Source organism: Scyliorhinus torazame, chromosome 16 (assembly GCF_047496885.1).
Source record: "Scyliorhinus torazame isolate Kashiwa2021f chromosome 16, sScyTor2.1, whole genome shotgun sequence".
NCBI lineage: Eukaryota > Metazoa > Chordata > Chondrichthyes > Carcharhiniformes > Scyliorhinidae > Scyliorhinus > Scyliorhinus torazame.
The window spans coordinates 80,076,685-80,087,068 of record NC_092722.1 but is presented as its reverse complement, the minus strand read 5'-3'; positions in this window follow the sequence as shown (position 1 = coordinate 80,087,068).

Here is a 10,384-nt window from a genome sequence, read left to right as displayed (position 1 = left end):
AAGATAGAGACAGGCCGAGAGGGGAGAGAGAGAGAGCGAGAGAGAGAAAGAGAGAGAGATCGGGAGTGAGACAGACAGAGAGAGAAAGAGAGACAGATAGAGAGAAAGAGAGAGAGACACAGACAGACAGAGAGAGAGGGCAATAGACAGGCAGAGAGAAAGACAGATACAAAGAGCGAGGGAAAGAGAGACGGAGAGAGAAAGACAGAGAGGGACAGAGGGATAGACAAAGGGAGAGACAGAAGGAGAGTGAGAGTGAAAGACAGAGGCAGACAGGGAAAGTGAGAGAGGGACAGAAAAGAGGGAGAGAGACAGAGATATAGAGAGACGGACAGAGAGAGGCAGACAGAGAGAGGCAGACAGATAGAGAGAGAATCAAGAGAGAGACACATCGAGAGAGAGACAGATAGAAGGGGGGAAAGAGAGAGAGAAATGGAGAGAGACAGGGAGAAAGAGACAGAGAGGATGATGGAGAGAGAGACACATAGAGAGAAACAGAGAGAGAGAGACAGAGAGAGGGACAGTCAGTGAGAGAGAGACACACAGACAGAAAGAAAGACAGAGATATAGAGACAGAGAGATAGAAACAGAGAGAGACATAGAGAGAGAGAGAGACAGACAGAGGGAGAGACGGAAAGAGAGGGACAGACAGACAAAGAGAGTTACAGAGAGAAAGAGGTAGAGATAGAGACATAGAGAGAGAGAGGGAGAGACAGAGAGAGACACGGAGAGAGAGAGCAACAGAGAGAGAGACAGAGAGGGAGACAGAAAGGGAGAGACAGAGAGGGAGAGAGAGAGAGGGAGAGACAGAGAGTGAGGGACAGAGAGGGAGAGAGGCAGAGAGTGAGAGACAGAGAGGGAGAGGGACAGAGACAGAGAGATAGACATAGAGGGTGAGCGACAGAGATGGAGAGAAAGAGAGGGAGAGAGACAGAGAGAGAGACAGGGAAAGACAGAGAGGATAGAGAGAGAGACAGACGGAGACCGAGAGAGAGTGGCAGAGCGAGAGTGACAGAGAGAAAGAGAGACAGAGAGACAGCCAGACAGAGAGAGACAGAGAGAAAGAGAATCAGAGAGGCAGAGAGGGAGACAGAGAGAGAGGGAGACAGACAGAGAGAGAGACGGAGAGAGTGAGCGAGATAGAGGGAGAGAGAGGAAATAAGAGAGGCAGACAGGGAAAGTGAAAGAGAGAGACAGATGGAGAGACAGATAGCGAGAGAGAGAGACAGAAAGAGAGATGAGAGACAGAGAGAGGGGAGCGGGAGAGAGGAGAGGCACAGAGGGAGGAACAGAGAAACATAGAGAAAGAGAGAGACAGAGAGAGAGAGCGAGATACAGACAGAGAGAGGGAGAGAGAGGGAGAAAGAGAAAGACCGTGAGAGAGGGACAGTGAGAGAGACAGGGAGAGAGGGAGAGACAGAGACGAGGGAGAGACAGAGACGAGGGAGGGAGAGACAGAGAGGAAGAGGCAGAGAAAAAGAGAGGGACAGAGAGGGGGACAGAAGGGAAGAGAGGCACAGAGAGAGATAGAGAGAGAGGCAGAGAGAGAGGGGGAACATTGGAGGAGACAAGAGGCAGAATGGTGAAACTTTAAACTAAACATCATGGGAGACTCTCTGATCCCCCTTTCCTGGTGCCTCACCCCATTCTCTCACTCACTTTCCCGCCATCTCTCTGACACCAATCAATCCAGTCGAAACGGTAGTAAACCAGAACTGTGGTTTTAATCAGCTAGAATGTGCCCACCAGTAGCTCCTCCTGCACTGAGAGGCTGTCCCGGATCGATGGGTTATATACCTTCTCAGAGGGGCGGAGCCACAGGCGGAGCCAACAACAACATCAACAGCACAACAGTAACAGTGAGTAAATACAATAATGTATACAACAGCCATACGTGGCTCACCACATTCACCCCCTGTTAAAAAGAAGTCCGGCGGGGGTGAAGTGGACTCAGGTTCAATCTCACGGGAGGGAGTATTGTCCGCTGTGAACGTCGCAGTGTAAGCGCTGGCACCGAGACCTTCGACTCCGGGACCACGTCGTCCTCACAACAGGGTCCCGGGCAGGGTGACGGCACAGGGGCGGTGCTAGTGGACCCCGGATGAGTTGATGGGGTAGATGGGGAGGTAGAAGGAAGCGGTGAGGTGACGGTGGGCGCAGGGGTACCCGCGGGGGCCAGGTCCCTGAGGGAGACTGTGTCCTGCCGCCCGTCGGGGTGTGTCACGTTTGCGCACTGAGGGTTCGCATGGAGGAGGTTAACCCTCTTGACCAAGGGGTCGGCCTTATGGCTCCTCACGGGCTTCCGGAGGAGAACCGGCCCAGGAGTCGTGAGCCAGGTAGGAAGCAAGACCCCGGAGTTCGACGTCCTAGGAAAGACAAATAGACGGTCGTGAGGGGTCTCGTTAGTGGCAGTATACAACAGTGACCGGATGGAGTGGAGCGCGTCAGGGAGGACCTCCTGCCAGCGGGCGACTGGGAGACTTCTAGACCGTAGGGCCAGAAGGACGGCCTTCCAGACCCTAGCATTCTCCCTCTCCACCTGCCCATTTCCCCTGGGGTTGTACCTGGTAGTCCTGCTCGAGGCGATGCCCTTACTGAGCAGGTACTGACTGTGATGAACGGTTACTTTATTACTGTACCTTTATCATCATGTCAGGTGATGTCCCCTTTAAGACCTGGCTTTAATCCTGGGGGACTCCGGCTCCGGCTCCGCCCACCTGGGAGCCGTAGATAAGGGGCCACCTTGTGGGCGGCACCCAGTAAGCACCCGTCTCGGCACCAGGCTAGTTCTTAGCTTATTAAAGCCTTCTTTACCATTTTACTCTCTAAGCGTCGTTTTTGAGGGTACAACAATTTAATAAGCTAAACTACATCAGGATGGACGCAGGCCTAAAACCAGAGAAGCTCAATCTGGAAGCACGGACACCGGAGGCAAAGGAAATTTTTAAATACTGGCTCCAATGCTTCGAGGCCTACCTGGACTCCTCAGAGACTCCCATCCTGGGGCCACGCAAGCTGCGCCTACTCCATGCCCGGGTGAGTCACAGAATCTCCGCCACGCTCGAAAAGGCGACCACCTACGAAGAGGCAGTCGATATACTCCGCAAGCGGTTTGTCAAACCCATCAACGAGGTACATGCCCGGCATCTGCTCTCTACCTGCCGGCAGCGCTCGGGGGAATCGCTGGACGAATTTGTAGAAAAACTCACCGCGCTCGCCAGGGACTGTGACCATCAGGATGTGACAGGGGAAATCCATATGAACCTGCACATCAGAGACACTTTCGTGTCCGGCATCCGCTCGACCTACATCCGGCAGCGGCTACTCGAAAACAGGGCAAAAGACCTCCAGGACACGCTAACGCTCGTCTCCTCGCTGGAAGTGGCCCAACATCATTTGGGCACGTACCCCGCGGACTCTGCGAGCCCACCTCGGGCTTCCCCAGACTCGGCCACGTTACGGGCCTGCGCCGCGCGGCGACCCGCCCAGACTGGGGGCACACCGTGCTACATCGGTGGGCGGGGCCAGCATCCACGCCCACGCTGCCCAGCCCGCTCGCCATCTGCAGCGACTGCGGGAAAAAGGGGCATTTTGCAAGGGTCTGCCTGGCCAGGCCCAAGGGCCAGAAACACAAAGAACAGCAGGACCGAAAATCAGGCTCACAGGCCCGCAGGCCTCGCAACGCGGCTGTGCATCGACCCGACAAACCCCCTTCTGACGCATTATCTGCCTCGTTCGAATCATGGGCGTGGCCATCCTGGCGCCGGCCATCTTCTCGACCCGACACGTGCGACCGAAGGCGGCGGCCATTTTACGAATCCGACTCGGCTGAGGACTCGGACTACCCGCAACTGAGAGCGATCACCCTCGACCAAACGCGGCCAAAACATCTGCAGAAGTCTATGATGAAAGTCCAGGTCAACGGGCGCGACACGCCATGCCTCTTCGACTCCGGGAGCACGGAGAGCTTTATTCATCCTGAGACGGTAAGGCGCTGCTCCTTGCGCACCCATCCCGTATCCCAAACCACAGCCTTCGCATCCGGGTCCTACTCGGTACAAATCAAGGGCTATTGTATTGCGGATCTCTCGATCCAGGTCGCCGAATACACCCGTTTCAAACTGTATATCCTCCATCACCTCTGTGCCCCCCTGCTGCTCGGACTGGATTTCCAGTGCAGCCACCGAAGCCTGACACTGAAGTTCGGCGGACCCTTGCCCCCCCTCACGGTATGCTGCCTTGCGACACTGAAAGTCATACCCCCCTCTCTATTCACGAACCTCACTCCCGACTGTAAGCCCGTCGCCACCAGGAGCCGGCGCTACAATGCCCAAGACATGACTTTCATCAAGTCAGAGGTCCAGCGTTTACTGGGAGAGGGGGTCATCGAGGCTAGCAACAGCCCCTGGAGAGCACAAGTGGTGGTAGTCCGATCCGGGGAGAAGAAACGGATGGTCGTGGATTATAGCCAGACCATAAACCGATTCACGCAGCTTGATGCGTACCCCCTTCCTCGCATCGCGGAAATGGTAAATCGGATCGCCCAATACAGAGTCTTTTCCACGGTCGACCTCAAATCCGCCTACCACCAGCTCCCCATCCGACCAAAAGACCGCCCCTATACTGCCTTCGAAGCAGCCGGCCGGCTCTTCCACTTCCTCAGGGTCCCCTTCGACTTCACAAATGGGGTCTCCGTCTTCGAAAGGGCGATGGACCAAATGGTGGACCAGTACGGTTTGCGGGCTACATACCCATACTTGGACAATGTCACCATCTGCGGCCATGACCAGCTGGATCATAACGCGAACCTCGAAAAGTTCCTCCAGACCGCTCGAGCCCTCAACCTGACCTATAACAAGGAAAAATGCGTTTTCCACACCACCCGGCTGGCCATCCTCGACTATGTTGTGGAAAACAGTGTCCTAGGTTCCTCCCCCGACCGCATGCGCCCCCTTAAGGAATTTCCCCTCCCCCGCAGCCTCAAGGCCCTCAAACGGTGCTTGGGGCTCTTCTCCTATTACGCCCAGTGGGTCCCCAAATGTGCGGACAAAGCCCGCCCACTCCTAAAGACCACGATATTTCCCCTGTCGGCTGAGGCCCGATCGGCCTTCAGCCGCATCAAGGCCGACATCATCAAGGCCGCCATGCACGCGGTGGACGAAACCATCCCTTTCCAGGTAGAGAGCGATGCATCAGACATCGCCCTGGCTGCTACCCTCAATCAAGGAGGCAGACCAGTAGCGTTCTTCTCCCGGACCCTCACCGCCTCCGAGATTCGGCACTCTGCAGTCGAAAAGGAGGCACAAGCCATTGTGGAGGCTGTGTGGCGCTGGAGACACTACCTAACCGGTAGGAGGTTCACCCTTGTCACCAACCAATGGTCGGTAGCCTTTATCTTCGATAACACGCAACGGGGCAAAATAAAAAAACGATAAAATTTTGAGGTGAAGGATCGAACTCTCCACCTACTCGTACAATATCAAGTATCGGCCAGGGGAGCTCAACGAGCCCCCAGATGCCCTGTCCCGCGGCACATGCACCAACGCGCAGGAGGACCGCCTGCAAGCCATCCACAATGACCTCTGCCACCCGAGGGTTACCCGGCTCGTCCACTTTATCAAGTCCCGCAACCTACCTTACTCCACCAAGGAGGTCAAGGCCATGGTCAGGGCCTGCCAGGTCTGTGCGGAGTGCAAACCGCACTTCTATCAGACAAGGTTCGGCTCGTGAAGGCCTCGGGCCCCTTTGAGCGACTAAGTGTGGACTTCAAGGGCCCCTCCCGTCCACCAACCGTTATGCCTATTTCCTCACCGTTATGAGTTCTCCCGCTTCCCATTCGCCATTCCCTGCCCCGACATGACCTCAGCCACGGTGATTAAGGCACTGCACAGCATCGTCACCCTGTTCGGTTTCCCTGCTTATATCCACAGCGACCGGGGTACATCGTTCATGAACGATGAACTGCGTCAGTATCTGCTCAGCAAAGGCATCGCTTCGAGCAGAACGACCAGTTATAACCCACGGGGAAACGGGCAGGTGGAGAGGGAGAACGCGACCGTGTGGAAGGCTGTCCTTCTGGCCCTGCGGTCGAGAAATCTCCCAACTACCCGCTGGCAGGAGGTCCTACCCGATGCCCTACACTCCATTAGGTCACTCCTCTGCACGGCCACAAATGAGACCCCTCATGAGCGATTGTTTCTCTTCCCCAGGAAGTCTACCTCCGGGGTCTCGCTTCCACCTTGGCTGACGGCTCCGGGACCTGTTCTTCTCCGGATACATGCGAGGAGCCATAAAACGGACCCCCTGGTCGAGAGGGTCCGATTACTACACGCGAACCCCAGATACGCCTCCGTTGAGTACCCCGATGGCAGGCAAGATACGGTTTCCTTATGGGATCTGGCACCCGCTGGTTCCCCCACTACAGACGCCCCCTCCCTCACAGCTCCCCTACAGGACCCGGCACCCCCTACAACACACCCCTCCCGGCCCCACTCCCCGTTGGTGGACACCGACTGCGCACGCCCCCTAGCGCCGCCCCTCTACACACCCCGCCGGCGCCGGCACTGCTACCCCCAGCACCAGCTATTTCCCCTGCGCCCCGATCCCCTACCCCGACCCGGACCAAGGCTCCAACCACCGTGCTCTCGGACGTACCCTCAACTAAGACGTCCGTGTCCGCTGCACCACCGCCGGAGCTGAGGAGGTCGTTGAGGACGATCAGGCCACCGAAACGAATGGACTTATGATGGCACTTCACCCCCGCTGGTAAACAGGGGGTGAATCTGATGAACGGTTTTTGTATTACTGTACCCTTATCATCATGTAAAGTGATGTCCCTTTTAAGACCGGGCTTGGAACCCTGGGGGACTCCGCCTCCGGCTCCGCCCACCTGGGAGTCGTATATAAGGGGCCACCTTATGGGCGGCACCCAGTAAGCACCCGTCTCAGCACCAGGCTAGTTCTTAGCTTATTAAAGCCTTCTTTACCATTTTACTCTCTAAGCGACGTTATTGAGGGTGCAACACTGACGCAGCTCATCGCTCATGAATGAGGATCCCCGATCGCTGTGAATATAAGTGGGGAAACAGAACAGGGTGAAGATGCTGCGCAGGGCCTTGATGACAGTGACAGAGGTCATGTCAGGGCATGAGAAGGTGAAAGGAAAACATGAGTACTCATCAACAACGTTGAGGAAGTACACGTTACGATCAGTGGAGGGGAGTGGCCCTTTGAAATCCATACTGAGGCGTGCAAAAGGGCGGGAGGCCTTCACCAGGTGGGCCTTGTCTGGCCGATAGAAGTGTGGCTTGCACTCCGCACAGACTTGGCAGTCCCTGGTCATGGTCTTGACCTCCTCTGTGGAGCAGGGCAGGTTGCGGGCCTTGACAAAGTGGAGAAGCCGGGTGACCCCCGGGTGACAGAGGTTGTTGTGGATAGCCCATAACCGGTCAGCCTGCGCGTTGGCACAGGTGCCACGGGACAGGGTATCTGGGGGCTCATTGAGCATGCCAGGACGAAGCAAGATATCGTAGTTATAGGTGGCGAGCTCGATTCTCCACCGCAAAATCTTAATTTTGCCCCGCTGCATGTTGTTGAACATGAAGGCAACCGACCGTTGGTCCGTGAGGAGAGTGAATCTCCTGCCGGCCAGGTAATGCCTCCAGTGTCGCACAGCTTCTACAATGGCTTGCGCCTCCTTTTCAACGGAGGAGTGTTGAATTTCGGAGGCATGGAGGGTGCGGGAAAAAAAGGCGACAGGCCTCCCTGCCTGGTTAAGAGTGGCTGCCAGGGCAAAGTCAGACGCATCGCTTTCCACCTGGAACGGGATGGATTCGTCCACGGCGTGCATCGTGGCCTTGGTAATTTCGGATCTGATGCGGTTGAAGGCCAGGTGGGCCTCAGCCGTCAGGGGAAAAGTGGTGGACTTAATGAGTGGGTGGGTTTTGTCCGCGTAGTTGGGGACCCATTGGGCATAGTAGGAGAAGAACCCCAAGCACCTTTTCAGGGCCTTGGGGCAGTGGGGGAGGGAGAGTTGCAGGAGGGGGCGCATGCGTTCGGGGTCAGGCCCTCGGACCCCGTTTTCCACGACATAGCCGAGGATGGCTAGCCGGGTTGTGCGGAAAACGCATTTCTCCTTATCGTAGGTTAAATTAAGGAGCCGGGCGGTGCGGAGGAATTTTTGAAGGTTGATGCCGTGGTCCTGCAGGTCATGGCCGCAGATGGTAACATTATCCAAGTATGGGAATGTGTCCCGCAGCCCGTACTGGTCGACCATTCAGTCCATCGTTCGTTGGAAGACCGAAACCCCGTTGATGACGCCTAAGGGGACCGGTTGAGTGTCTGACTGTAGTCGATGACCATCCGGTGTTTCTCCCCGGTCCGGACGACCACCACTTGTGCTCTCCAGGGGCTATTACTGGTCTCAATGATCCCTTCCTCAGGAGTCGCTGGACCTCTGACCTGACGAAGGCCTTGTCATGAGCACTGTACCGTCTGCTCCAGGTGGCGACGGGCTTACAGTCTGGGGTGAGGTTCTCGAAGAGCGAGGGAGGGGTGACCTTCAGGGTCGCGAGGCTACAGACGGTGAGAGGGGGCAGGGGTCCCCCGAACTTCAGGGTTAGACTACGGAGGTTGCACTGAAAGTCTAAACCCAGTAGGAGAGGGGCACAGAGATGGGGGAGGACGTAGAGTTTTAAATTGACGTATTCGATGCGCTGTATTGCCAGGTTGGCGGTGCAGTACCCCCGGATCTGCACGGAGTGTGATCCGGAAGCTAGGGATATGACTTGTGAGACGGGGAGGACCCGGAGGGAACAGCGCCTTACCATGTCCGAGTGGACGAAGCTATCCGTGCTCCCGGAGTCGAAGAGGCAGGATGTCTCCTGCCCGTTGAGGCTGATGGCCATCATCGAGCTTTGAAGATGGCAAGGCCGGGACTGGTCAAGTTGAATGGAGCTGAGTTGATGGCGATGAGTGTCGTTCTGGTCGCAAAATGGCGGCGTCGACGAAGTCGGACAAAATGGCGGCCCCCCTGGATCGCACACGCGAGTGACGCGTCAGCAGAGGGCGCTCCGGGCAGGTACGATGCCGCGCTGCGGGGTCTGTGAGTCTCAGACTGGGCTTGACAGGCTTTTGGTTTTTGATTTTGATTTTTAGGCTTAGCTAGGCATACTTTAGCGTAGTGCCCCTTCTTGCCACACTCGTTACACATGGAGTTGCGAGCCGGGCAACGCTGCCTGGGGTGCTGGCCCTGACCGCAGAAGTAACAGCATGGTCCTCCGGAGCTGGACGGCTGCCTCGTGCCGCAGGAATGAGGCACACCTGGGTCGGGTGATGGCTGCGCCTCCGATGTCCCCGAGGATGCCGCGTGGTCGGATGGGAAGGCATCCAGGCTCTGGAAGGCCACTTCCAGAGGTCCAGCGACTCCTGAGGGAAGGGATCATTGAGGTCAGTAATAGCCCCTGGAGAGCACAAGTGGTGGTCGTCAAGACTGGGGAGAAACATCGGATGGTCATCGACTACAGTCAGACGATCAACCGGTACACGCAGCTCGATGCGTACCCCCTCCCCCGCATATCTGACATGATCAATCAGATTGCGCAGTATCGAGTCTTCTCTACGGTAGACATGGTCCATGACCTGCAGGACCATGACGCCAACCTTCAAAAATTCCTCCGCACCGCCCGACTCCTTGATTTGACCTATAATAAGGAGAAATGACTTTTCCGCACAACCCGGCCAGCCATCCTCGGCTATGTCATGGAAAACGGAGTTCTAGGGCCTGACCCCGAACGCATGAGCCCCCAGATGCCCTGTCCCGTGGCACCTGCGGCAACACGCAGGCTGACCGGTTACGGGCTATCCACAACGACCTCTGTCACCCGGAGGTCACCCGGCTTCTCCACTTTGTCCAAGCCCGACACTAAGAGCAATTTATCATGGCCAATCCACCTAGCCCGCACATCTTTGGACTGTGGGAGGAAACCAGAGCACCCGGAGGAAACCCACGCAGACACAGGGAAGATGTGCAGACTCCGCACAGCACAACCGTCTATTTGTCTTTCCTAGGACGTCGATCTCCGGGGTCTCGCTTCCTACCTGGCTCACGACTCCTGGGCCGGTTCTCCTCCGGAAGCACGCGAGGAGCCAAAAGGCCGACCTCTTGGTCGAGCGGGTTCACCTCCTCCATGCGAACCCTCAGTACGCATACGTGACACAGTCTCCCTCAGGGACCTGGCCCCGCGGGTACCCCTGCGCCCACCATCACCTCACCGCTTCCTTCTACCTCCCCATCGACCCCATCAACTGGTACCCCTGCGCCCACCATCACCTCACCGCTTCCTTCTACCTCCCCATCAACTGGTACCCCTGTGCCCACCATCAC